Genomic DNA, 23451 nt, shown 5'->3' on the forward strand with positions numbered 1-23451 from the left:
ATTAAGGAGAGGGTTATCTCCACCTCTGAACTTATAACATCTTTAAGTGTTCTTTCTACGGCAGCCCAAAAGTTACTAAGCTTAGACCAGCTCCAAAACATATGCACATCGTTTGCCTTTACCTCACCACAGCGTGGGCAACTTCTCTTTGACTTCCCCAAGGCTGACAGCTTCTCCGGGGACCAATACACCCTATGCAGCATAAACAAATGGTTTTTCTTCAGCGAAGCCGATCTGGTGGCGGACCAAAGCATAGAGCATGAAATGTCCCATGTTTTACCAACATCTAAAGCTGGGAGGGCCTCTCCCCATTTCTTCACCGGAAGAGGCAGCACATCATCTGATGCATCTAATAATGCCTGGTACCAGCCTTCAATCTCTTTCTAAACCGAAGCTTGAACTAGTTTCTTCTCCCAGATGTTCTTCACGGCACCCTCTTCTTGGAGAGTAGGGACCCAACTGGCTAACTGATAATATTTAAACTTATAAATCCTATATCCTGCTAATTCCTCAAATTTAGACCAGGAAATCAGCTTATAACCCTCCAAAATTTGTCTCCACCTTGCCACCCCTTAACCTTTAACGGAAGTGCCAACTTATCTGTAAGACAATCAAGGGTACCAGGTGAGTCCCAGACCGGGGCCAAAAAACTATAATACTTAATTTCTAATGCTTGTCAAACCAACCACCAGACCCTGGCAGCATCCTTAAGTATCTTCAAACGAATCTTTTTGAAGTATTTTGGATGGCCAAATTTATACAAAAAATGTTCACCCGCCTTTGATAATTCCTGAATCATTGTGTCCCAGAATACCGTATACTCAGATCTATCACGTAACATAATCCACACATTCTTCAAATGAAAGGAAAGATAGTATTTATGAAAATCTGGAGCCGCAATCCCTCCTTTTTATTTTTTTCTGCTAATTCGCACCCCCTTAGATGACCATATAAACGAAGTCAAGTCCCCCTGTAACTTTTTAAAACAAAACACCCCTTAAATTCTAATGGAATTGCATTGAACAAAAAAGTAAATTTTGGGAGAATAATCATTTTAAGAATATTAACTCTTCCTATAAGAGACAGGGGGAAACCAGCCCAGGTTTTAAGCAATCTTCTAGTTTCTGTGCAAACTTTATCAAAGTTAACCTTAGCTATTTCCTTTAAGCTAGAAGTAACTTGAATCCCCAGGTATCTAATCTGTTGCTTAACAAGGGGGCTATTGTAAGTAGTATTCCAACACATAATCTCAGTTTTCTCCGAGTTCACAGAGTATCCCGACACCCTACCAAAATCCTCTAACAGCTGCTTGATTCTGGGAAGAGCTTGGATCAGGTTACTGGTATAGATCATGAGTTCATCAGCATGTATGGCAACCTTCTTTACCCAGCCCTTACTTTGGAAAGGAAGAATCTGTCTATCAGCCCTGATTGTTGCGGCCAACAGCTCAATATATAGATTTAAAAAGAGAGGGGACAATGGACAGCCCTGACGAGTCCCTCGCCCAATCCTAAATCTCCGAGATAACTTGTCATTAACCAAGATACTAGCGGTCGGGCATTTATAAATAGCCTGAATTGCTCTAGCAAATTTTGGCCCAGACTTATGCACCTCCATGACAGACTGTGAGAAGGACCAGTTAATCCTGTCAAAAGCCTTAGCAGCATTGAGGGTAAGAACTGTTACTGGAGCCCCGCCCCCCTTTGAATTGCCATATCTACTGCACCTAATAAATCATGGGTAAGTTCATGCAATTGTCTACCCTTAATAAAACCCTTCTGATGTTCATGAATCAACCTACTAATTGGTTCCTGAAGCCTTTTAGACAAAAGATAAGTATAGAGTTTTTAATCTGAATTCAACAAAGATATAGGCCGATATGTACTGCTTTGTACCAGGTCCTTCCCAAGTTTTAAAAGAAGGCTAATTACGGCCTCATCCCAGGACTTTGGAATATCTACACCTTCCTGCAGAAGAAGATTAAACAACGCGACTAAAACTGGCATGAGCTCTTCACATAACAAACAATACGATTCATTCGGCAAACCATCCGGGCCAGGGGCCTTCCCCTTTTTTACATTTTTTATTGCTGCCTCCACCTCCCCCTGATCTATCCTCCTCTCCATCTATAATTGATCAATTGCATCTAGCTTTTGAAGATGAATCTCCTCCAAAAAGCATCTGGCCACCTCTTCTGAAATCTTCAACTCCTCCGTATAAAGATTCTGGAAAAAGGCTGTGAAAGCCTCCTCTATCTCATCTTCCCCTGTACATAAGGATCCAGTAATCGCTGATTTAATTAACAAACCATAATTCCTAGAATGGTCTGTTTTAGTTTTCCATGCTAAAAGCCTACCACAGCCTTCCCCATATTCGTAATGAGCATACCGGCTACTGTCCCATCTCCTTCTATTTTTCCTCTCAAGGAATAAATGTAGGTCTGTTTTAGCAGATTCTAATTGGGTTTCCAAAGTAATTAACTGACTCTCCTCATGTTGATGAATATTAAAAATTGATTCCTGCAAGGAGGCTCTCTGGGATTCTAAACACTTTAGCTGTTTTCTCTCTTCCCTATATTTATAGGCAGCCAAATACACAAGCCTTCTTCTAATAAAAGCTTTGTACGCATTCCACAGTCTGTAAAGTGGTAGAACCATAGTTGATTTAAAAAAACTCTTTTGTGTCCACCCTCAGACCATCAACTATCAGTTCATCCAAAAAAAGAGCTCGGTTAACTGTCCGCCTGGGAATAGATGGCTGAATATTAAGAGAAACATGCAACTTTACTGCAGAGTGGTCTGAAAGATGAGCTGGAGCATGGCCTACATAGTTCACGATATCACCTAGATTATTCTATATAAAAAAAAAATCTATCCTAGACCGGTGGCCGTACTTTTTATTGTTAAATGTAAACCTCAAACCCTTACCCCCTTTACAAAGCCAAATATCTATCAAGCCGAGATCTACCATTGCTTGTTTTATCCAAGAGTTTTAGGGGAGTTCACCGTCGGTCTGGAAGTAGACTTATCTAACATAGGGTCTAACAAAACATTAAAATCCCCTCCTATTACAATTGGATGTTTTGCTACCAATAAGTGACTGTACAGTTCCTGAAAAGGTGCTAAGTCATCCACATTAGGTCCATAATAACCAACTATTGTAAACCAAACCCTGTGCAGGCCCACTTCTGCTATCAACCACCTACATTTGGGATCCCTTACAACATTTGCTACAACTGCCCTTAAAGATTTCTTAATAAGGATTGCCACACCTTTAACAGCGCACGATTGATTAGTGCTTGCGTTGAAACCCACCCAATTCAAATGCTTAAGGGTTTTATTCCACTCTGACTGCAATAAGTGGGTCTCCTGTAAAATAATCACCTCTTCATCTATCCTTCTTAAAAATTCAAATATTTTCCTCCTTCTCCCTTTGACCCGCAGACCATTAACATTCCATGAGAGAAATTTCAACAAGGCCTTCTTATGACTAGCCATTTTCTGAAAAGATGGAAAGAGAGTGAAAAGAAACCACAATCTTGATGCACTGTCAGACCCTTAACTAAACCATCTGTGACGTTCCTGAGGACACTTGTGTAAACATTTTTTATTTTTATCCCCAAGCTCCCCCACCTGATGTTAAAAAAAAACCCCACCCAATACCAAAAATCACCAAAATCTCTTCCCCTCCCATGAGAACCCTCCCTACTATTTTGACAGGGTGCATATCACTACCCCGTTTGAGCTCACTTCCGGACTACTTTTTTCTACAAATATTTCCATCAATGTGATACTTTAATCTTCTCAATAAAAACCCGAACTTCATCAGGGTCCCTAATATTGTGCATTCTGTTGTTCCACATGATCCTTAGAGACGCAGGGAACCTCATCTGAACTGTGGCACCAAGAGATCTAAGCTCCTGCATGAAATTCCCCAGTTCCCACTGTCTATCTGATGTCACCTTAGAGACAGCCGATCGTATCCGAAAAGACCAATCCCCCTTGGAGGAGCTGCCCGCCTTAAGAGCTTCGAGAGGATTTTCTCTTTCACGGAGTAAGTTCCAAAATTAATAAGTATTTTCCTGGGCACTTTCCTGTCAGATTTCCTTCTAAAGGGATCTCGAAGAATCCTTTGGATGTCCTCTTCCAGCTTTAAATGCACCATAGATGGAAAGAACTCTCTAATCAAGGAAATTACATAGCCCTTAATATCGTCGCCTTCCACCCCTTCAGGAACATCCAACAACCTAATATTGTTCCTCCGCAAGTTATTTTCCAGTGATTCCATCTTCTCCTGGATAGCTTTTTCTTTGAATGTCAGTTGAGAAATGTCCTGAGTGTTAGTGAGTAATCGTTTCTCTTGTTCTGCAACCACTACCTCCAACTTACCCTTTCTCTCAGTTAACTGATTTAGTTTGCTCTCTAGTGCTTCACAAGATTCCCTAATGTTACCTTGATTATGCTCGGACACCTCAATTTTTTCTCTAATCTCTTTAATTAGTGAGATCAAGAGATGCTGAACAACAAGACCTTGTGGAAGTAAAGAAGCCACTGGTGATTCAGATCATGAGGAATCAGAGGCCTCTACCTGCTTCTCAGATTGATCTTGATCCACCTCCTTGTCGCAGTCTTTTCTCCTTGTTACTGAGTTCTCAGGGAGGGAAGCAGGGAGAAGGGGGAGGGGGGCACTCCAAGATTCATCCAAGACTCCATCGCCGACTTCATCTCCCCGCACGCCCTCGCCTCGCCGGACTACATCCTCCTAGGTGACCTCAACTTCCATCTGGAACAAAACAACGACCCCAACACCACCACCCTGCTCGACAACCTCGCCAACCTCGGCCTCAAACAACTGGTGAACACCGCCACCCACATCGCCGGACACACGCTTGACCCCATCTTCTCCGCCAGCAAACACGTCTTCTTCAGCCACGCCTCCGCCCTACACTGGACCGACCACAGCTGCGTCCACTTCACATTCCGACGTGAGACCCGCCACCTCCGCACCCAACCCATCCCTCGTCGACAGTGGAACAAGATCCCCGAAGAGCAACTCTTCTCCGCACTCGCCGCCAACCAACCCACCCTCACCACCGACCCCAACGACGCAGCCCTCAACCTCACAAACTGGATCTCCAACTGCGCAGACATCCTTGCTCCCCTCAAACGCACGCATCGACAGACCAACACCAAAAAACCTCTCTGGTTCTCTGACACCCTCAAAGAATCATAGAAAACTTGTCGCGCCCTTGAGAAAGCCTGGCGCAAAGACCGCACCGCTGACAACATGACCGCCCTCAAGAACGCTACCCGCGAACACCACCACCTGATCCGCGCTGCCAAAAGGAACTTTTTCACCGACAGACTGGACAAAAACAGACACAACAGCAGAGAACTCTTCAGCATCGTCAAGGAGTTCTCCAACCCCAGCGCCAACGCCAACGCCCTCACAGGATCTGTGCGAATCCCTCGCCACTTTATTCCATCGCAAGATTAGCGACCTCCACGACAGCTTCGGACACCAGACCCAACCATACACCACCGAACCGGCATCCACGGCCATCACCCTCAACAACTGGTCCCACATCAACACGGAAGAAACCAAATCCATCATGAACTCTATCCACTCCGGCGCCCCTTCGGACCCCTGCCCGCACTTCATCTTTAACAAAGCCGACAACATCATCGCCCGCACCTCCAGACCGTCATCAACTCTTCTTTTTCTTCTGCTACCTTCCCCGAATGCTGGAAACACGCCGAAGTCAACGCCCTACTAAAGAAACCTACGGCTGACCCGAGCGACCTAAAAAACTTCCGCCCCATCTCTCTTCTGCCTTTCCCAGCCAAAGTAATAAAGAAGACCGTCAACAAACAGCTGACCACCTTCCTGGAAGACAACAACCTGCTCGACCCCTCACAAACCGGATTCCGAACCAACCACAGCACTGAAACCGCCCTCATCTCAGTCACTGACGACATCAGAACCCTGATGGACAACGGTGAAACAGTCGCCCTCATTCTGCTCGACCTCTCGGCTGCCTTTGACACCGTCTGTCACCGCACCCTAATCACCCGCCTCCGCTCCACCGGGATCCAAGGCCAGGCCCTGGACTGGATCGCCTCCTTCCTCTCAAACCGTTCCCAAAGAGTTTACCTCCCTCCGTTTCGCTCAGAACCCACCGAGATCATCTGCGGCGTACCCCAAGGCTCATCACTCAGCCCGACACTCTTCAATGTCTACATGAGCCCCCTCGCCAACATCGTACGCAAGCACGACATCATCATCACCTCCTACGCCGACGACACCCAACTTATACTCTCCCTCACCAAGGACCCCGCCAGCGCCAAGACCAACCTACAAGAGGGTATGAAGGACGTCGCAGATTGGATGAGGCTCAGCCGCCTAAAGCTGAACTCTGAAAAAACGGAAGTCCTCATCCTCGGCAACACCCCGTCCGCCTGGGACGACTCCTGGTGGCCCACGGCCCTCGGCACCGCACCGACCCCCCACAGACCACGCCCGCAACCTCGGCTTCATCTTGGACCCTCTTCTCACCATGACCAAGCAAGTCAACGCCATGTCCTCCGCCTGCTTCCTCACCCTCCGCATGCTCCGCAAGATCTTCCGCTGGATCCCCGCCGACACCAGAAAAACCGTGACCCACGCCATCGTCATGAGCCGCCTGGACTACGGCAACACCCTCTACGCCGGGACCACAGCCAAACTCCAAAATCGCCTGCAACGCATTCAAAACGCCTCGGCCCGCCTCATCCTTGACGTACCCCGCAGCAGCCACATCTCCGCACACCTGAGACACCTGCATTGGCTCCCTGTCAGCAAAAGGATCACCTTCCGACTTCTCACCCACGCACACAAAGCCCTCTACGACAAGGGACCGGAATACCTCAACAGACGCCTCAGCTTCTACGTCCCCACCCGCCTCCTCCGCTCCTCTGGCCTCGCACTCGCTGCTGTCCCTCGCATCCGCCGCTCCACGGCAGGTGGGAGATCTTTCTCCTTCCTGGCGGCCAAGACCTGGAACTCCCTCCCCACCAGCCTCAGGACCACCCAGGACCACTCCGCTTTCCGGAGACTCCTAAAGACCTGGCTGTTCGAACAGCGATAACCCCCCCCTTTTTCCCCTAGCGCCTTGAGACCCGCACGGGTGAGTAGCGCGCTTTATAAATGTTAATGATTTGATTTGATTTGAAGATTTGTAGAGTCTGCATTTCCGTATCACCTTTAGGACATTTTTTCAAAAAAGGTAGAAGCGGAGAAACAGGCCTACACCCCTCTAATAACTGAGCTTGCAAGAGGGTGGCCTTATCTAAGCTGCAGGTTAAACCTGCCTTATTGCTGTGTTTCTTTCTTGATTTAATCTCAGGCTGCAGGGTTACAGGATAGTTCCCCTTTTTAGTATTGGTTAACCCCCTCCCTGACACTTTCTTACTGCTGTTATGATATCCCCCCTTTCCTAACCTGGAAGAATCTCCAATAACCGGCTATTACCTTCAAGCACGCTTTGTGGCAGCTGAACGGATGCAAGCGGAGGGCCTCTAAAAGTTGCCTGAGCCCTCAGCTTTGCTGGCGTTATGTGAAACACTCCTCCACCTCGGCCGCTTTGTACAGCCTACAGCGCCCCGGGGGTTCCCTTTCGCCGCATGAAACGCCGAGAATGCTGATAATATGTGGGCAACAGATGAGGCAGCGTCTCCCATGACGCACACTGCAGGCAGCCTCCACCCACACTCCTAAACTCGAGACGCTGGCCGTACACGTCTCCAACCGGTTCGAATCCGTCTCCAGCCCCGCTTCATGCGGGGGCACCGAACCAGGAGGAAAGTACATATAATTCCGCTCCAGAAGAGAAGTTCGTGCACCATGTGATCACGTCATGCCTCCGCTCATTATCCGGAACAATGAGCTCCTGACCGCTGAACTCAAGCGGCCGCCATGTTCCCGAAGGACGGGCCGATTGCTTGTTACAAATTGCAGACGATTGACAATAAAGTCACAACACAGCACTCCGAGGATTCCAGTTATCCAATATTTTAATGTGATTCAAAGATCAACACAGCCATTCCCCGACGAGTTTTGACCAATAAGGTCTTGTTCACGGTTAGTGAGCATATCCCTCAAGTTCCTTTTATATCATTACACAACCAATGCCATTATGGTGCATTGTGGTATATGTAGTCTCATTTAACACAAAAACTATTACAAATCAAACCAAAATAATATAATATAAACTCTATTTACACACTCATGTCCGTTTCAATACATGTGTATCATAAGTTAACCCTTATCAACAGACATATATCTGACAATTTTAATCCAATATATACTGGCCATTATTCCATATATCAATCTATTATATAGTTCCAACATGTCCATTTCTCTTCATATGTGGGAACCTAATTCTGGGTATCTTAATTCTAGATATCTCAACACAATCTATTTGTCTTTATTTATGTTAATACCACAGTCCTATTTTCACTATAAATATGTATGGAATCTGTGCCAGTGTATTTTCAGCAAAAAAGCCTACTTCCAGCTGCTTGTTTCGTAAATAACAGTATAATTCCTCGTCTGCATTAATCCTATATGGGGCCTTGGTTTTAAGTCTAGTAATTAATTTTGATTCCAGACGTCTCAATTGCAATACTCTGTCACCCCCTCTCTCATGTTGTCCAACTTTGGCAATCTCAAAATATTTCATATGCAGCCAATGTTCTCTAAAGAGTTGTCGAAAGCCAGAGCTTCCCAAATAGAAGCAGCCCCACAATGAGCAATTGAAACTGATCCAGTCAATGCAGTTCTGTCGCAAAGAGGACCACAGAAACCAAAGAAAACTTTTGACACACCCCAAACATGTGGATACTGCGAAGACCCAGTCCATTGTCCCACAGACTGTCCCAGGAAGGGCAAGAAATGCGCAGGTGTGGAAAGTATAATCATTTATCAGAGTCTGTTGAGCATGGAAAAGACTGAAATAACGCACAACAGTCGGTGCACTGCCGAAAGCCTGAGAAGAAATAAGCGACATGGATGATGATGGAGTTAACAAACACATGAACACTCCGTTTTCACCGTAGGCATACACAGCGGCAAAATGTCCTCTGCCCCAGTGCCAGATCCAAATAGGAACACAATAACTGACTGCTATAGTGAATGCTGGTGCCACAATTGACATCATGGCAGTGGAAGTCTTCAAAGCTACAAAGCCGACTCCAACTCTCCAAAGAGCAGCCATGCGAGTGTTCGCCTACGGGCAAGACAAATAGCTACACATGTTGTGCATGTTCAGTGCACCCATCACACATGGATCCACCACCATAGACTGTCACATGTACATGACACAAGAAGAACAAAGCATAGTCCTCAGCTGCCACAATGCAGAAGCCCTGGTCATTGTTAACTTTGCATTTGGAGTACACCGTGAGGAGCTCTCACACCTCCTAACAGAGTTCAGTGATGTATTCAATGACATAGGATGCCTGAAGGGGAAAAAAGTCAAGTTGCATATAGTCCAATGTATCCACCCTGTAGCACTTTGACATTGAAGCATCGTATTCCATCTGAGACCGGCTGTAGAGAAGGAGTTGGAGAAGCTTGAAGCAACCAGAATCATCAAGAAGATATCCAGCCCCACCCACTGGGCGTCCCCCATTGTTGTCACCAGGAAGCCAAAACAACAAGGCAAAGTCTGCATAGGTGTGGATATGAGACTGCCAAATGTTGCAATAAAGAGAGAACGGCATCTAACACCCACACCTGGCGATTTGATATTTTAACTGAGCGGGGCCTGCTGGTTCTCCAAAGTTAATCTGGGGCCTGGATATCATCAACTCACTCTGGCGGAGTAATCTTAATACAACACAACACCTTCCACCCATGTTGGCCTGAGGAGGTATAAGACGCCCAATTTCAGGATACCAAGCACTGTGGAGGTGTTTCAAAATACCGTAGAAGAACTACTAGTAGTATTGTCAGCCATCATCAAGTACAACATTCTAGTGTATGCCAACCTGAGAGTGAGAGGTGTCCTACAATGGATACAAGAGTCCAGACTTATGCTGCACCAGAGCAAGTACAAATTCTTAAAGCAACGCATCCAATAAAAATTGGCTACATGTTCTTAGCAGAGCGGATGACCCCGGATCCTAAAATGTTTGAGGCATCAGGTAAGCATTCCCATTAGTCAACATCTCCAAGGTACAAAGCTTTTTAGGGATGGTCAACTATTGTGGCTGTTTCTTCACGGTCTTGACCACTCTGCCACAACCACTATGAGACCTTATCAAATCATCAGCCACCTAGATGTGGGGCGCTGAGTAAGAGATATCATTCCAAGCCACCAAGGAAGCCCTCTTGGCTGACACAACACTTGCTTACTTTTACTCACGAAAAGAAACAACAATAGCCTTAGATGCCAGCCCTAGGGTGATAGGAGCAGAGCTGATGCAACTGAAAGAGTGTGGAGAGTGGGCACTTACAGTCTATGTGAGCACTGACCGAATATAGATACTCGCAAACAGAGAAGGAAGCAATAATGATAAACTGGGGGTGCTGGCACTTCCACTTACATGTGTACAGCCACCCCTTCATGGTTACTACAGATAACAAACCCTGAATCCCGTGTTCCGAGGAACGACATTGAAGCCACCCCATGCATTAAAAAGCAGATGTTACAACTGCAGGAATACATCTGCCAGGCGGAGTGCAGCCCTTGACCCAACAACCCTGCTATCTATAATGGCATCTTTGGGCAGCTACTCCTGAGGAAGAAGAAGAAATATATGAAACAGGGAAGCACGTACGGTACATAGCAGACCGGTCTTGACCTATACCAATGTTAATGGGCACCATATGCCATGCCACTTTGAAGGATGAGTGCCTGCAGCAAGCCCTAAAAGAAACTGCTGTTGGTACCATCTGAAAGCATACTGGGCCCAACGCACACCGGAAGCCAAACCAATACTGGATTCTGTATACTATGTATGCCATAAGCTGGCAGAAGATCTCCATGGTTGCGTTTTACGGGGACACCACCTTGTCATGCCCACATGCCTAACCAATCAAGTGGTACAACCAGCTCATGCTGACCATCCAGGAATTGTCAAAATGAAAAACTGACTCAGGAATAAGGTATGGAGCCCCCTCATAGATGAGTTAGTTGAGATGATCATACCATCCTGTCCATGGTGCCAAGAAGTGGGAGCACCTGACCCGCCAGTATGTGCCAGCCTTGAGTTCGGAAGCCTCCATGATTGGAGATACTCTTCCATTCTCATGAATGACTATTCCCAATACCCAGAAGTAGAGATCTTTAATACCCATGGGAGGCTTCCCAAATTAAAGAAAAATGATGGCCACCCATGGATCAGTACTGACAACAGCCCTCCATTCCAAGAGCAAGAGATGATAACCTATTAACAGTCTTTAAACATCAGACACTGGAGAGTCACCCCTCGTTGGTCACAAGCTAATGGGGAGTTGTAAAGATTTACGAGGACACTATCTATAGTCCTCAGGATCGCACATGGTAACCAACACCCCCTGGAGTGGGCCATATACTCGTTCTCACAAGCGTACCATCAGACTCCTTACACAACCACTGGACAAGCACCTGGGCACCTCATCATGGGGCGGATGGTAAAAGACTCCATCCCTCATCATCTGAAATGGACATTCTACCCTATAGATGACCATCTCCTCCTCAAGAGGAGACAGGTGAACAACACCCAAGCTGGTAAGCAGAGACGGGCGAGAGTGTCAGACATATGCTCAGGAGACCAAGTGCTTGTCAAAGATCACTTTCCAGGAAGCATGTGCAGACTCCCATTTGAGAGGCACCCGTGAGTAGTCATTAAGAGGCAAGGCTCCAAGGTGATAGCCAGAAGAGGAGACAAAGTGATCCCCAGAAATATTTTGCACTTTAAAAAATTCTACCCTGCACCCCTGCAGCCGGAGAGAGACCCTGTGATACCGAGTCAGTGAGAGACAATGAAGAGTGGTCAGATCCCCAAGGTGATAGGGAGCTTAATAAAGTGATTCATGCTTTTGAAACACCAGGAAAGTCCTGAAGTGGGGACATTGAGGCTGACCTAGGCTAACACCCAGAACTGAGAGCAGGTCCATCTGAGAATCAAGGAGACCGATAAATCATACAAGCTACTGACTCCAAAACAATCCTGCTCTCTCCACAAGGCTACAAAACCATGTTATGTAAGCAGACACTTGAGAGATAGCCAGTGCGGGGGCCACTGAGTGTAGACACACCCAGGGGGTTGGCCAATGAGATGAAGTTTGTTTGTTCTGAAATGTATGTATCATAGTTAGGATTTTGTTTTCTTCTGAGCCTTATTACACTTTATTAAAATGGGAGATGAATGTAGTGTATGCCAGTGATGAAACTGGCATGCACACAGGACACAAGCAGGATTGAAAGGGGGGTTTATATGTGTTCACCCACTGCGCGGGTGTGTTGGTGCAGACCCATGGTCACAAGGGCTGTGGTAAATTAAAAAGGGCGCAGCCGGGGGGGGGGGAGAGGAGTTTAGACACCACCGGTACCACAGCCCAATAATACTATAAACTGTGTTTGAGTCTTATTTTTCGGCCAGGCCCCCAGTGCTGCATGCTAAGTGCAAGCTCCAAGTAGCACAGTGATCGGTGCTACTTCACATAGCCTGGGTGCAGTGGGCTGCAAACATCATCCTTTCTCTTGAGGGGCCCCGGACCCCCTCTAGTACTGATGAGATGAATGCCCCTGCTGTGGGGGAGAGGCTCTGATGGCGTTAAGTGAGGGCCCCTGACTGCTACGGCAGCATCCTCCACTGGTATAAGGAGCTCACTCAGCACATTGGACCTTGTGACGACGGCCTACTAAGCCTCCTCTCTAAACATCCAGACTTTTTTTCCCAGTCCTACACTAGCCAGTTGGATTTGGAGGAGGGCTGAGCAGGAGGACGCTCCTTCTCCTAACTCGCAGCCTCCCTCTACTGAGAACCACAGTGGTTTCCCCCACTCACATCAAGCTCTTGCTCAACATACCAGGTCACTTGCTGGCTTCTTGCTCCACCAGGTCACACTCCAAGCAATCCAAGGCGCACCTAAACTCCTACTACTCTGCTGTCTTGGAGTAGGACACGGTGAGGGCCCAGAGTGCTGCCCACCGATCAGGACCACTCCCACCCTACACTAATGCTGGACTGCAGGACCTAAGCACCATGTCCTAAATTATCAGACCACCTGCTTCATTTGCACAAGCAGAGTCGGGCCTGAATCAGATACTGGGGCTAGAATGGTGAACCCACTGTGAGAAGATCTTGATGCCTATACTCCCTAGGTGTACTAGACACTGACTGAATTTGGGGAAAGATGTGGCAGTTGAAGAAGACAGTTTAGGCTCTGGGACAGCTTGCAGCCTCATCTTGAGTGCCAGGAGTCACTGCTCCCCCTCCACTGTCCCTCTGGTGGAACAGTCCCATTACTTTACATTTGCTCTTGACAGAACCTTGCACATTGCTACACTGATGAGAATGAACGTCTAAGCTAAACCTTGAGTGCAGACAGTTACCTCTTCACTAAGTGATGCTTTGTGGCTTCAACCTACCCCTGCAGAACTCTCCTAGAATGGACTCAGTGACCACTGTCTATTAATAATCTTTGGTCCTATGATTGCACACAAACCTGCTTATGCCTGTAGCTGCTCGTGGTGACACCCATCTTCTCCTGGGGGGAGTGCCTTGCAGACTGTGCACTTGAGGTACAGAAACCATCCACCCTCCAAGGCCTCCATACACCACTGAACCCGGCTGAGCCTCCCATTTGCAGCGTGATGCATGTTGATGACCATTTCTCTGTGGTGATATTGATGGAGAGTCTCACTCTACTAAGACCATGGCAATGGCTACTCGCACCATCCAGGGCAAAAACCCCACGGCAAGCTCTACCCTTCGTCTTGTACCTCAGCAGGACCAGAACCAACACCCTCGACCACTCTTGTCCCGATAAGCTAGACCTTATACTTACTGTGGTGCAAGACACTTGAACGATGGAGGCTACAATTGATGCACTACTGACATGATCTATTGGCCTCAACCTGCTCCGGGAAGACCACAGAAAGACTAAAGAAAGAGTCACAGCTACGTAGCAAGCATTCAAAGACATTCATCCACAACATGTGGATAACAGCCAGCTTGCAGGAACTCACTAACTGGATCAGAATAATGGATCAGTGCTCTCCGGACACGGAGGGTAGACCACACTGAAATATTCTCCAAATCATTGGTTTGCCTGAGAGACTGGCGGGTACAATTTCTACACTCTACATTGAACACTAGCTACAATCGCTGTTGCCCTGCAAGGTTTCTCCTCCAGATATGTGTCAGATCATGTCCACAGAGTCTCAGTCAGAGTACCTGCCCCTTGAGCCTCTCCCCGTCAGATTGAGGTCAAAGTCTTAAACTACAGAGACCTAGACCATATACTGCAGCTAGCCAGCTACTGACACCCTATAGTGGAGGGAGTGTCCAGATTTTCCATTTTTCAATCACTCATGGCCATGAAAGAAGGACTTCAGGGCTTGTCACGAAGTTATGCTCTCTCGTTCTCCTTCCCTCTAAAAGTAGTACACAAGGACAACACATAGGGGTAGATTTATCATTCTTTCAAGCAGCACAATGCAGCAAGCCAACTTGTTACACTGTGTGAAATAGTACAGGGCATTTCTGTCCTTTCCTAGCGCTGGCACACTTTTGGCTGACTTGCACCAATGCAGGTACCCATGCGTCATAGTGCAAGGATGCCTACATTGTAGGCAGGATTGTTTTTTTTGCAGAAAGGAACATCTTCCTGCTCAAAAACAATCTTGAGAGGCATTTGCCTCCTTCTAGGTGTGCTGCAGCACACACAGAAAGAGGGAAAAATGAGGGGACATTTCTCTTTGATACACCCCACCTGGGGAGACGTAGCATTTTGATGCATTCCCAGGTCTATCACTAAAGGTAATTCTGGGAATGCACCAAAACACCTATGCTCCAACCATGGAATGGCTCCCTGCTGCAGAGTAATGCAAGGCATCGAATTGTACTTCCTTGTGTTACTTTAGATTTATCAAGCCATGCAGGGCCACGCATGGTGGCCTTGTGTGGCTTGATAAATCTCATTTAGGTTTTGCATCACCCTTGCACCCCTCTGTGTGGTGCAAGGGTGACACAAAACCTTGATAAACCTGGCCCATAGTACTTTACTAACCCTGTCAAAGCTCAATTCTAGATTGATGAATGTTATGGGTAAGAGAGACCAATCTACTCACACAAATGAACAGAGACCACGCCAAAGTCACTGTATGTCTAGGCCTCGATCATGGCGCAGCACTGATAATCTGCCTTACCAAGCCCAGATGCAGGCAGATCGCCGATCAGCCATCAAGACAGCAGCTATGCTACGAAACCTAGAGAGGTGCACAACAGATCTGTCCTCTTGAGAGGTCTCTCGTGAGATCTTGTCCATACAAGACTTCAATGTGGCTCCCAAAGTCACGCCACAATCAGTGGGCAACTTGATTTGACTGCACACCGTTATCCAGCATTCTAACATACTGCTCTTTCCCGCCTTTCTGCTCTGCTACCGACCCCTCGCTCTCCTAATACACCCTGCCACACATCTGCCATTACCTACCAACACAGGCAAAATCTTCAGAACAGGATTCACTGACTAGCTGCCATCCTGTGCTGCTTTTACCCCCCTACTGTCTGGCTCTACCATTTATGGATTCCAATACACCGCATTCTGCTGCACATATATCCTAATATATAACAATAAAATGTAGCATCACTGCCCCCGTGCACTATATCACACTTGCTACCGACAACTGGGCAACATGGTTCTTGAGATCCACCTTCTTGTTTTCTTACTTCTTTCCTTTATTTCCCTGACCTGTGCTTGCAGTTCCACCAAGATAGTTGGTTTCTTCGTTCTTGGCAAGATGCTTGTTTTGCCATTGGCCCTATTGCTTGAGCTCCATGAGGGTATGCTTGGTCACTGCATGATGATACTGTGCGTGCGCCAACTACCTCATTTTTTTCGTTGCCCCACCAGATAGTGTTTTTACCTCCTAAGGTCACTTTTATTCCTGTAAACTTCCGATCCACCATGACCACCCTTCCAACTTAAGGAAAATACACACTTCTCACTTGGAATGTCCAGTGTACAGGAGGGGCAAAAAAGTTTTACCAAATCTGGTCACAGTTGAAGTGCTAAGGGGTGCACCCGGCATTCCTCCAGGAAACCCATCTAAACAATGCTGAAATTGTGGCCTTGTGTGGCAGGTGAGGGGCCAAATTATTAGCACACTTTACCCCTACTACACGGGAGAGGGGTGCTACAATTTGGATTTACGCAGAGGTCCCCTTTTATATGAGAGACTCATGCGTCGACCTAGAAGGCGGATATGCACTGACCAAGAGGTGCCGTCACAGTTTAACTTTGATACTTGGCTCAATTTATGCTCACAACTCGAACCAGGCCTGTTACATGGCATCTCTAATGCAGTCACACCATGATTGGACGCCCCCTAGATATTTTTGGTTGTATTTTTAACTCTGCTTTAGATGGGGCCCTTGATTGTTCCTGCTCACCCCTACAAAATACCCAAGCTGCTCGCAACACTCGCAAATTGTCTCCACCATTGGTCACTCAGAGATATCTGGTGTGTGTGGCACCCAAGAAAGAAGGAGTTAAGTACTCTTTCTGTTTCAGTGCCTAAGATGTCCACGTACGCCTAGACTGCCCAGTCCGTCCTCCAGACACAATTTACCTTAACAGACTACCTCAGTAAAACTCTCTCAGATCATACCCATCGAAGGCCTGCGTGGCATGGGAGAAGTTCTCACTCCAGTGTCCACCTGCCAGATGCAGTCATACCGGTTAGAAGACCAAGCTTTCCGTGAAACTTTGTGAGAAGCTCTGTGCAATACTTCACGAAAAACACTGAGACACAGCCTTCACTAGAGCTTTGAAGTGAGAGACTATAAAGTTGTGGTTAAGAGCCTCGCGCTGCAAACTTCCATTGGTGCACATATGTTGCTGGAAACAGGCCTACGGCAAACTCAAACTAAGCTGTGAGTCTTTGTGAATCAGTTCCCTGCGACCCCACCATAAAGGGACTTTTTCACTGCCAAGAAAAGCGAACACGCCAAACTCATGCAATAACACTGGTACCCAAGTATTTACACAAAAGGGCATCCAGATGTTTGTTCACCACTCTGAGGGCTTATACAAGCCTCGCACTGCACTAAACCCTCACACTTTCTGCTATTTCCTCGAAGGCTTAGACATACCTCTCAGGCACTGGCTCTTGACTCTCCAATTAAGGTTCAGGAGACATGGCTGCCAATGTGGCCTATCTCCCGCGGTAAAACTGCAAAAGGAGCCTCCCATGCGTACCCACGCCCAGCAGTTTTGTTTTTGATTTTCTGTTTGATGCAGTAGCATTTCTCCAATTCTAGATATTTTGACGCTATGTGATTATCCAAAGTGATAGCTTCAACATACAATGCAAAATAATGCACCCTCATGGTAATGCCTGTTATAATCTATCCTTTGCCTGTAAATGCATGATCTTTATATGAAAATCAATAAAATGGGTTGGGGAAAAAAGCATCCATTCCTTTGGGAATGATTATGGCCACAGGAATTATGCTACTATAGAGCCACAGTCTTTTCTACATAATTATGGATAGTTTACAGATTTCAACAATAACAATGTGTTTCTAGCTCAAACTTATCAAAGTGCCTACATTAAAAAAGTCTGCACGCGGTACAGCCCCTTTGCAAAGGTTAACTGGTAACTCACCAGCTGCTAATTTCAGTAGCCAAACATTAAACCGGTACCAATGAGGTGAAAGCTTTGTCCAGACATTATTACTATATGTTATCTCTTAGTTAAACTGCACGATTGTGATGAAATGGCCTTGGGTCGGGGACGGTGTAGTTTTAAAGAATAGTTGAGGACGCCTTTTTTCAATTTACAATCAATAAATAAGACTGCCTCAAAAGGGAAGCTCAAGATCAGTAAACAGGGGAAACCATAAAGGTTTATTAAAAATTAAAGTGCAGCACAGAAGGCAAAATATTTTCAGTCTCAAATAATGAGTCATAAAACTCAAAATCAATTGCCATGAAGCCTCTTTAGCATTTAAAGTGGATGCAGCATCAAGCAAAATCTGTAAAATATACTAAGTCATATGCACAGTAAATCGATAAAGAATTGAGCAGCTTCCCGAGTACAGAGTTGGGCTCACCCCCAAATTGAGGGTCTTTTATAGTAATTGTCACCATAGAGATCAATGGAATAGAAATCGCAGTCAGCATGAGGTCAGCAAATGTAGCAATACAATAGAAAATCCTAGTTCAGCATTATAAAACGCCACATAATGCCACCATCCTAGCACTATCCGCCCAAATGAACAATAAGTATGCCCCTTCTGATCTAATGTCACTGGAAATGTCAGAAAAAATCTTGTTGCATGCAGAATTGAGAGACTCTTAATTAATAAACTACAATGTGCAGAACGGGAGGAACCTTGAAAAATATCTGATGGCTTCCTCTGGAGTACTTCAAGAATAACATGCCACTTCACAACAAACAGCCACATTTTACTGCGTGCGGTGTCAATGAGCAATATAAGCAAACAATTATTATGAAGCAGCAGCCATATTGTTATCAAATGTAGGCAAGGCCTAGCTAACGTCTAGTTTAGCATAAGTCAGGAAAATATAGTTCTATACATCTCAGCATTTTCGTTTTAATTGCAATAGGTCCCTGATAACAAACACATCAGATTTTAGTCTGAAAAGAGCTCCTTCAGCAATCACAGGTAAGGATTAAGTGGGTGTGTGCTGACACTGTGTAGGAGAGGGGGTGTGATGGGCGAAGTATGCTAATACAGGGGTGCTGCCAATTGTAAAGTGGCTGTTCAGTCCTTTTCACTTGATATTGTCGATGGAAATATTTACTTCTCAATGATGGAGCAGGTAATTGGAGGACATAAGCTAAATCTGTTAGCCATTGTGTCTCAGATGGGGCGAGTGAGAGAGAGCACCACTGATAGAGCGTTCCGTACTAGTAATTTACCTATACTTTGGACGCTCTTTAGGCCGATGAATCTTTTGGCTAAGTGGGACCCTCTCCACCCTTAGTCAGTCAATTTAATCAAATCAATAATCAATAACGAACATAAGCAATCCCCTGATCAACATAACACTTAACAATTAATCCAGAAGACATTTTCGGCGAACCCTGACCTTTCAGTCAGGAATAACCACACCAGTTTATTCAAAGTTAGTGAATTTATTTCCCTATATTAACAAAGCTAGCCCAATATAGATGTGTCTCAACACCAAATGATAAACATAAATGAACATTAATAGCTGTCCATAACGGCGAAACAGGTGCAATCTATGCAACATTTGAATAACAAGGCATTCGATAATAGCAATGCAAATCACTAGAACTATAATCTGTAATGAGCTAATTGCATACATTTAGTCAGCATAACAAGGTCTCAAATTGCATCGTGCGACAAAAGGAATCCTCATCTAACCTCAAATTAGCATCAGCATGTGGGACTTCATGCAAAAACAATTTAGCAACATTAATTTAGAAAACTCCTAACTAGGGCTCTTATCAAAATCAGCAGTTGGTTACCTAAAAGAAACACAATGCAATTTTACAATTTCCTTTCATATTTACCAATTTCAATCAGCATTGAAGGAAGTCTTCGTCTCACAGGTACCGTTTCTCGATCAGCATGGGACGGGGGCAAAGGGGCAAGGTGGACGGGGCAATTGCCTCACGGCGGCAAGGTAAAACTACTACTTCATGCAAAGGGACAAATCAAAGTTAAAGTCTCTAGGGTAAGAATCATTTAAGTCTCTTTCTCTCGATTAGAGAAAGTATCAAAGTCTCTCAAAATGGCGTCGCAGCAAGGTGGGCCATAATAGCTGCAATGTCCTGCAAAATGGCGGGTATCGGGCTGGTAATGGCTACTTTCTTCTTGTGCACCTGGTTTAAATAGACAACAGTTCAAATCCAGTAGGGTCTTCCATTGGAGGGTTCATAGGTTAGCTTCAAATTGTCCAATCAAAAACAACAGTTCTCAAGCTTTTACTTAAGCATACATTATCCTTGGAGACGGGTACGCAAGTTGCAACATTTTATACCAATTAACTCACTTTCAGAGCTTCCATTGTCCGCACCTGCAGATTGACCTTGGAGTAAAGAGAAAATATGCCAGGCTGGCACGAAACCTTAAGATAAGCATGTGAACGATCTCAGTGGAAAAGTACAGCTTCAAGCAGAAATACACGTTTAATAGCACATTGGAAAAATACGAGAATTTAAACCGTGAGATCAGGCAACTAGGCCGAAGCCTGCACTAAAGTAATGCTAAGCTAAAATGTTTCAAACAAGCAAATCATAGCACACGTTTACGATTATGTCGGATTAGTGCAATTCTAATACATCACGTTATATAAAGCACGCTTATAAATGATGGCAAACTACTCTGAGGGCACATTTTGTCCCCGTACAATCTTTATTAGTTCGGTTAAAGTCACACATGATTATTTCACACTACGTTTAAGCGTTAATAAATGTAAAACCTTCATTTCAGCTTCATCAATCCCTCCTCTGATGACTACTTGTCATCACACTAAACCATGCCCACAAATTTTATTCCATTAAAATTCTGTCAGTTCCCTTTTCCTTTTAATTCCCCTAGTTTTCGCTTTATATTCTTCTGCCATTCTTTTCATTATTTTCTCTTCCTTCCTTCTTCTAATTCTTTCCATAATCATTATTATTCCCCTTTTTATTCCCCAAATTCCAAATATGCAAATTAGAACTATTAGAATTCCCTGTATTATTTTTAGCAATATTCCATTCCAAATTCCCCCAATCCAATTTCCCACTGAAGCAAGTCCTTTTCCAACCTTCTCCCACACTCCTGGTTCTTTCAGTTCCTTCAAATCTGAACTCTCTTTTGTTAGATTAGCAAGCATAGTTTTAATCTTCACACTATTGTCTGGAATATACGTACAACAGTGTCGTGCACCAAGCATTTTGCAAACGCCGCCATCCTTTGCTAAAAGAATGTCTAAAGCAAGCCTATTTTGAAGAGTCATAGCTCTTTCCGCTGCAAGTTCAGCATCTATCAGGATTATAGCACCTGAAAACTTTGTCAACATGTTATCCACTATAGTAGACAACTTTCTTATCTTGATGGAATTCAGCACAACTCCCAACGAAGGAATCATGGCTCCAAATATATCTCCTACCACAGCAGCTGCGGTCTCTCTTTTCTGGATACGATGGGATCCAGATGTCTTTTGAATCATCGATAGGTCATCCAGTTGATAAACCTTTGGGAACACTATACCCAAATAACATCTCCCCCACCATCCCTTTGGAAGACGATAATAGGCATTATACCCACAAATGTAATATACACCTGGAATGACAGGGTCAAGTCCGTTCATCATGAATGTCCATTTGGCCTTAAAGATAAACGTATGTTTACACTCACTCGCTCCTACGAAAATGTTATCATAATAAGATTCACCTCGATATATACAAAATTTCCCTACATGCCAAGCATCTAAAGCTATTCTCCCTTGTGTCTTTATTGCGGCAAAATCATAATTATCTACTGAAGTCCTCTTATGTAGCTCTTTTTCTAATTTCGCATTCATTTGTGCCCTTCTATCATCTGTGCGATCTAAAAAGCTTATTTCTACTGCAGATAGCGAGCAGGTAAGGTTTTCCCTATGAGCGTGAGCCGTTTCAAAAGGTTGCATTGGCTCGAAAAATTCCCTCATTATTTTAGCATCCCAATCTTTAGCAATCTGGCTTAGCTGCGCTATTATAGGAACGTATGCAAAGGTAACATCATAATTTGAGTAAAAATACTGTATGTTAGTCTGACCATAAAACCTAGACATTACTATACTACATGTAATCCCGTATGTAAGAGGCATGTGGTGATAAGTCACCCCTTCCTTTACCGATGTCGGTATCTGTGTACACACATAACAATCTTTCGCATCCATAGTCTCAACATATTCTGTTAGCAAGCGATAGAAAACATTATACGAAAGTTCTTTCTTATCATGCAAGTGTCTCTCATCTAATTCTAGTCTTTTCAATGCGGTTAGTTCAGTAACAGTAACAGGAGCAAAAGTAGAAGCATCAATTTTCTCATTCTCACCCTTACCATGCATTCCAAGCACAATTGCCATTATTATTAGTACACATGCAATTACCAAGCCTACACACACATATTTACAATATTTCTTTCTACTGTTTTGCGTCATGATCTGTATAGAATCAGAGAGCTAGAAGCACCTATAAAGAAACTATTTAGCAATTCAGTTACAAAGCTGAACGAGCGCAATGTTCACACAGTTTTCTTCAAGAGGCCAGTCACTTATCGGTTAGCAGCATTTGTCTCAATTCGGCAATAACTCAGTCTTTTATCAGTTCAGCAAGTGTCTTATCCGGTTTAGCAATGTCTCAGCTGGTTGTATCACGTTAGATTGTAGCAAGCAATGTCATTTATTACCCTTTCAATCGACAGAGTCCATAAAACTTTTCTTTTCTATTGGTATCTCTTCTTCTTCGTTCTCGAGGCTAAGAGATACAAATTCGTCAGTCCAATCGTCATTGACTGCATATACCCATTCTGGACCGGAATATCTCCTGTTTGGTATCCTTTTCCTTTTCAATTTTGCTTCTCTTTTCGATTCTGCCTCACTGGTACTTTCCTCTTTAGCCAAGTCTTTTCCTTCACTTGAGGATGGTACCACGACAGTCACTTCCTTTCTTTTCTCTTTCACTTTTGGCCTTTCTCCGTCGTTCAAACTTTCTTTAGTCCTTTGTTTTATTGGCGATATACTTAGTCTCCTCTTTGCACCGTGTCCATTTGATGGACCTGCGATCTTTTCTGTGGAAGCTTGAACTGTTTCGTTCTGTTCTGCCTTGTCCCCTCCTTCTGGGGAATCAATCACGTTCTCTTTTTCTTTTTCTCTATTGTCTGCTTCTGGGAAAGCCCTCCTCTGATCAGGCTCTCCTTCTTTTTCACCTTTTTCGAGCCCTTCGTCACCATTACTTTCTTCACATTCTTTATCACTTTCAGCTGCTTCAGGCTCTTTGTCACCTTCAGCTGCTTCAGGCTCTTTGCTACCCTCAGCTGCTTCAGGTTCTTTGTCACCTTCAGCTGCTTCGTCGCTGTCTGAACTTTCTCCTTGGTCTCCCCCAAGCGAGTTGGTCTCTTCGTCCTCAGAGAATATCTCTCTCTCTTCCGTTTCTGCCTGTTCGCTTTCAGTTTGATTTTGCTCTGTCTCAGCGCTCAGCACTGTTTTATCAGGCACTGGTAGTTTCAG

The 23451-nt window shown here is 45.0% G+C and overlaps 1 protein-coding gene across 2 annotated transcripts in view; it reads left to right on the forward strand.

Annotated features, from left to right (window-relative positions):
- DOC2B (double C2 domain beta) overlaps positions 1 to 23451 on the forward strand; it is a 1627913-nt gene that overhangs the window by 1545264 nt on the left and 59198 nt on the right. The window lies entirely within an intron of this gene.

The sequence above is a fragment of the Pleurodeles waltl genome, chromosome 3_1, assembly GCF_031143425.1.
Source record: "Pleurodeles waltl isolate 20211129_DDA chromosome 3_1, aPleWal1.hap1.20221129, whole genome shotgun sequence".
Lineage (NCBI taxonomy): Eukaryota > Metazoa > Chordata > Amphibia > Caudata > Salamandridae > Pleurodeles > Pleurodeles waltl.